The sequence below is a fragment of the Dreissena polymorpha genome, chromosome 1 (assembly GCF_020536995.1).
Source record: "Dreissena polymorpha isolate Duluth1 chromosome 1, UMN_Dpol_1.0, whole genome shotgun sequence".
NCBI lineage: Eukaryota > Metazoa > Mollusca > Bivalvia > Myida > Dreissenidae > Dreissena > Dreissena polymorpha.
This window is the reverse complement of record NC_068355.1, coordinates 200,620,439-200,627,200: the sequence shown is the minus strand read 5'-3', so window position 1 is coordinate 200,627,200 and position 6,762 is coordinate 200,620,439. Positions and strand designations below refer to the sequence as shown.

Here is a 6,762-nt window from a genome sequence, read left to right as displayed (position 1 = left end):
CTTCTGTTTACCAGGATATTATGGCGATAATTGTGCACGTGCAGTGTGTCCTTCTAACTGTTTAAATTGCACTGGCACGTTATGTACAAATTGCAAAAGTGGATATTATGGTAACGATTGCAAGTTTGCATGCAGTAAAAACTGTTCTCAAGATGGGTGTTATATTAGTAGCGGTAATTGCATAGAATGTAAGACTTCACATTCATACGGTGCTACTTGCAATAAAACATGTAGCTCCCATTGCCTTGACAATATGTGTGACCGAAACACAGGTGAATGTACACAGGGTTGTTAGGGAAATACTTTCGGAAATAAATGTGATAATCCGTGTCCTGCAAACTGTTCACGCACTGGAACAGAAAGTGCATGTTCAAAAAATGGAACGTGCATTTATGTATGTGCGCAGATTTACTACGGGCATCTATGTAGTATACCTTGTTCCAGCAACTGCGCCAGTGGTATGGACAGCAGATTGTGTTCCAGTAATGAAACGTGCATTAACGGCTGTAGGTTTGGATACGTTGGTACACACTGCAATGTGACTTGTCCAGAGACATGTTCTGAAGTCACCTCTGGCAGCAGATGCTCTGATGATGTTTCATGTTCTGCAGGCTGCATTGATAGATACTCTGGAAAACTATGTGGTATGTGTACTTATATAATTAATTCATTACGATTAAATGGCTATTACAATGAATGAATACCATTTTATAACTCTGACAAATACCTTTTAGTGTAATCTATGTGTGTTGCATAAAGAGATTATTATCGCATGATAAATTGTATATTGTAAATTTCTCACGACAGAGCAATATATTTTAAAACGCCACTTCCGCAAACCGAGTTATATTAATTCATTTGATTGGGAGCAGCATGGTCTTTTCTTCTCTTTAAAGTGCAGTGTGCACATTTATTCATTGCCATCATTAGTTATCGGCATTTCATTTGCATCCCGGTGTGAATGCTAAGACGTACGACGAAAATCGTCCATTTCTAAAAAACAATATTAATGCACGGTGAAATACCATTTCACAAATGACAGGTATTGTATTTATATGTGAGTAAACTGAAATAAAAGCATATACATATAAAACATACCTATATTATGATTTTTTTTGCTTTTTCAACCAGTATACGTTACTAGTATTTAAATACATTACATTTTGTTGCGTTTCTAACGCAACACTTTTTTTTAAGTGTAGAATCTCAGAAACGATATGTGATTTAAACTTGAAGTGTCATATAGTTTGAGATTATTATCTATAAAGTTACCTTCTAGTCAATCATCAATGACGCTCTAATTCTTCTGGTCCAAAGGCGGGTCTTGTTGCATCGTGTAATACACCATGTACATTCAAAATGCAAGTGTGCGAATATTATTGATGTACTTTCACGTTCTTTTTTCTCAGAAGAGTACGGTTAAAAACATGTTTTCAAATATTGCGTTAAGATTGACTGAGCGTTTAAACGCCCATCTATTTGAACACTAGCTTGCATCGCACACGCGACAAAATGCATTACACAACTATCGCATAACAACTAACAAGCATTTGCTGTGCGAGCAACATTACCCGATCTAAACATTATTAATCATTATTGGGCGAGTTGAATATGCCTGCACACATAATACCTGCATTCTTGTTTTGCATATTGTATGGCTAGCAAGAATCGATGGCTTTTACCATATATTATGGGTTCTCGATGAAATTTTTTTTGTCAACTTCTCATCAGAGCAATATGTTGACAAACCTTATCATGGACGAATACAAACTTAGTTCAACTTTGATTAAATGTTTATTCATTTTCCATGAAAATTTAGATTTTAAATGTGTGTCATTGTGTGAATTTGTATATTTCAACTTGAAATTGTGTTCGTTTAATGACTCGAATCATGGATCAGTTAAAATTGAATTTTGAGGAGATAATAAAAATATTCCTTTCCACATATTCCAAACATTCCACAAAATAATCCAGAAATTACCAAATATAATGTATTGCGTTAGAGGTAAGGTTGAGTGTTTTGTAAGTTTTCTGCAGGGCACGGAAAAAACAATAAATAAAAACACATCTTATAGATTTGTAACGAAAGGCTAAGCTCCCTCTCAGTAATTGCAAAATGATTTTTATTATTATTTAATATACAAATGATAGTTTAAAAATTCATTGTTATTGCAGCTTCAGAACATTGGTTATTTTTTGCAACCATGGCAAGATGGAAAACACAATAGTAATTATTAAACCAATGATCGATTCGAACATATACAACCTAAACAATATTGATGAAGTGTTGTTTTCTTGAACAGAATACCTAATCAACGCAGATTCATCAGCGGCATACACAAGTGGAAACACTGCGGTCATTGCTGGCTCGATTGTGGGTGGAGTTTGTTTCATTCCTGGATGTGTGATCATCACACTGCTGCTGATGAAAAAGAGATACATGAGTGTTTTTATTTATAGTTCTATCTCGAATATATATTACAGCGATATCATAGTTTACATAGTTCTGCCTGAGTTAAGGGTAACACATGAAAGTTGTTTAAACGGCTGCAACATCAATTCAAAGAAACTTGTAAAGATGGTTAAATGCTTATTGCTGATGTCATCATAGCACTAGAACTGATTAAGTCCTGAACACTTAAATATGTCGTTTTCTTTTTATGATTTTACTGGTTATTGTATTATATAGGATTTATTTCAATTTTGGTGCTGTTGTTGATTTCGTTTTAAGCCAATTGCAACGAACGTATCATGAACATAAACGCTAGCCTACAGATTTACTCATATGTCGGTCATCATTTTATTAAACTAATTTTTGCCGTATGGTTATAACGAGAATTTAGCCGTATCGTTATAACAAGAATATTTTGAATTTCAATGTATATATTAAAATGTTTATTATTGTTTGTTGGCACTTTTCTTTTATTTCAGAAAAAAACGATGCCAATGAATATTATAATACGAGGCATTTTGTTGCAGGTAAATACTTTTCTTAATCACAAACAACACGTGTTTGCTTAACATGTTATTGAAACATTTGCATAGGTTTCCATTTACAATACGCTTAATTTTGCATAAACTATTTTAATTCATTAATCATGTAAAAACGAAAAGATGTATTTACTAGTCCATACTGATATTGCAGTTTTAAGCTCGGAAAATGAACCCCTATGAAACTGCATGTTTTTTAATGTACATTGTGAATTATTTTACATTCGTTCAACTATAGTAATAGCGTATGTGTACCCTCATATGTAGGTAATCATGCTGCACGAGCTAACACACAGACAGACGCCGAGTCAAACTACACAGCGTTGGGTGACATTCACGAGCAAACGAATACGCATTCTTCTCTTAGTGAAGGTGAATTCTGATGGCTGAGACTTTGTTTAACATATTAATAATTAATCTTACGCATTATGAAATTACTCTTACGCATTATGAAAAAACAACAACGTCAAACACAATTATGGAAGATGTATCAGTTTTCCTGCTGCCGGCACCCGTGTACTAATGAGAGTTTACATCTTAACTGCCAATAACGGCAATGTTTATTAGTTTTGTACATAGTTTGTCAGTCAGATAAATTTCCTCGTTAAGAAACATTACTTAAATTCAGTCTATAAGGTAAAGAAGCATCTATATTAATCCATTCAAAGGCTTTGCTTATACCATTGAATTCATATCAATAATGCCCTTCCGCTTCAGCACTGCACGCAAACCTCTGATTCTTTTAATGCGCGCATGTTAAAGATTCCGTGTAGTCATATTTTTAATCGATCATCTTGTAAAAACATGTACATAAGTTTCGTTGTATATCAGTGTGATAACAGTGTACATCTGTGAACATTTAACAACAATCACTTTTGAAATTAGAAATCAACAGTCTGATTGCTGTTTGATCGATTGAAACAAATGAAAACAATATTGTTATCAAGTACAAACAATTTCGTTCGTATGAAAAACAATTGTCTTCGTTTGAACATTATAATATAAAGGTACACATTAAGTTTTAATTATATGCAGAGTTAAGCATCAATAAATGTAAACGTTCAACATTTGTTATGCAAATTGTAAGATGTCGCTACTTTCTCAAAACATTATATATTTTTACGTATTAACTTAAGTATGCAGACGTTTTTAGAATCTTATTATTTGAACGAATCTAAAAATATCAAACCGTTTCCATACAGATTATTTATACAAACCTACATTAAACTAGTTTGAAAGCCGCATGTGTTTCAGGTCCAGCAACTGCTAATCAATCTTAAATAATATTGTAATCCAGGACTGAAATAGTTGTTATTTATGTTGAAACTGTACTCCGCTTCTTTTGTCAAATTTGTCTTACATTTTTGCAGGTAATCACATTTCAAATCCCCAACAAACACAAAGAGAGGCCGAGACTAACTACACAACTTTGGGGGACAATCGAGAAGAAGGTCATACCTATTCAAGTCTCAGCGAGGGGAAGTCCTGATCTTGAACCATATACAAATATACAAGCCAAATAATACATGTTTTTTTTAGGACGACGGCCAGATCCATCATGACATATATGGTTTTCAAATAATGTAAGCTTTCACGACAACAATTATAATTGGGAACCTATATCATAAGTGAACATGCATGAACCCATTACAGTTGTTAACAATGATATGCATGTGTTGTGAACATAGTTTTGTATTATTTTAATGTTGAATGTTTGAAATTTGTTTAGGCACTGCAGTTAAACCCAATTCACAATTAACTGTGTTAATGTTTAAAAATGTTATCAGCATTGCGCGTATATGTATAGAGTATAGTAATTCTTATTAAAATAAATATACGTCATTACCCTTGTTAAGTGCATTGTTGGATATCTCCATTACCACTGTATGATTGTTTGTAAATCGTTCATTTATTTTGAAATAGATTTTGAATAGAACATATTTATCCTAAATAAAAATACATTGTTTCATCTTTAGATATGAAGCTCAGAACTGCGAAAGAATGTATACACCCTCAAAAGCAGAACGAGGTCATTTCTGTCGAATGAATTTTTCGTGACTGCTCGATTTACGCAATACCCATTAATGGCAGGGGTTAATATTTTTCATGAGTTAATTATTTTTAGTACATAATTGTATCGTTGTTTTTTGTATTTGTCGGTAAACCGCCTTAATAAAGTGATGTAAGCATATTTTTGGAATAAACTAGGCGTAAAATTAATTGCTTTTTTTTCTAATTTTAAATGCTCTGGTCACTTAATCTTAGACCTTGAATTGCAAACATGTTGAAAACGCGTATGTAATCGTATGTTTGACAATCGTTTCCCATATCAATCGAAGATGGACACTTGTTAATTCCGTGGTTCTTTTATTTTAATAGCTGGTACTCAAAGCGCCTTAGGCCACTACTTATTTCAAATAATAAAAAGAAATAGATTTAACGCCATTTAAACAGTCGCAGTTCAGACCTTACCGTATGAATTTGAGATAGTAACCTGTGTTTTTACCCTGTGCCATTATATTTTAACTTTTGAGCTTACATAATCCGTGAGTTTTAGACATTTAAACACCCCCTTTGTGTTTGAGCCCTTTATCTAGGCGTTTAGCCCGTCTATCAGTTTTGAAATTACTGTTTATTAGCCCTTACTCAATTATTCTAGGATCGTTATTAATGTGTTATAAACATTACCCTAGGTTATGAGTAATATTTCAGCTTGTATAGTATCATTCGTTCAAAGGAAGTGTCTCATTAGCGAAAACCTAGTTTACGCGGATAAAGTCGCCCCTGATTAGCCTGCAAGGACCGCACACCTAAAATGGGAAAACACTATTCCACATGCATTAATCTCCTTTTTCCCAGAACGAAGCTCACGTAGTTTCACTGTCCATAATAACGGGTTTTCTGCAGGCAGTAATCATTTTTGTGCACTACATGACTTATATTGGCATCTATGGACGCAAAGTGTTACAGCCTTAATTCTCTATAACTTTCTCCTTATATTTTTATGGGCGCTAAGTGCGTATTGAACTAGATGTCTTGCGACGAAAGGGGTTACTCAACAAAGGTTTGTTTAGCCGTTTTGCGCGAATTGATCAATTTAGATCAACACTTTGCTATTAACAGTTGTACTGAAATCACTTGTTTGCTTACATGCGCGCACACATTTTTGACAGATGAATTTTTTCCGTACCCGGGTACATTTAAGTATACTTAAGAGTATATTAGGTACATTTAAGTAGTTCCCGAGCCGACAATGTCCAATCAAGCAGTAATAAGCGTTAATTAGATGTATTATACATTTAGCTAAATTGGAAAAGTTCACGCGTTTTAATGATTATTTTATATAAAAGATTTGGGGAAAATGTAAATACAGTCAGCATAATAATGGTAAATGTCAATATTGAAATAGCGACATGAGTTCTGTTGTTATTCGGCTTTGATATTATTTTCTGCGTGAAAAATCCATCGCTACATGTATATCATAATATGAATAATTTATCAACACAAATACATAAATTAATTGCGTTCAATTCTCTGTTTGACATTCTGTGACTTCCGCTAGCGCGTAGACAGGCCATTTGAGTCGTGCTTTTGTTTGCTGATTAAACATATCGCTATTTAGCGTGTAATAAAACGATAATACTGAGTTTCAACAAACTAAGAAAACGATTATAGAATATATAATCAAGTCTTCGTCGCGACACCGGAAGTCATGGCACTACCCGAACGAATACTAATTAGGAATCCGACCAGAAGCAGCTACGTGTTTGT

The 6,762-nt window shown here is 33.7% G+C and overlaps 1 long non-coding RNA gene across 1 annotated transcript; it reads left to right on the top strand.

The window, feature by feature from the left end:
• Positions 1-299: 299 nt before the first annotated feature.
• LOC127867855 (uncharacterized) lies at positions 300-5,211 on the top strand. Its single transcript, XR_008043750.1, has 4 exons — positions 300-644; positions 2,304-2,979; positions 3,259-3,363; positions 4,362-5,211. It is a non-coding gene; the product is annotated as an uncharacterized LOC127867855 (long non-coding RNA).
• Positions 5,212-6,762: the final 1,551 nt, after the last annotated feature.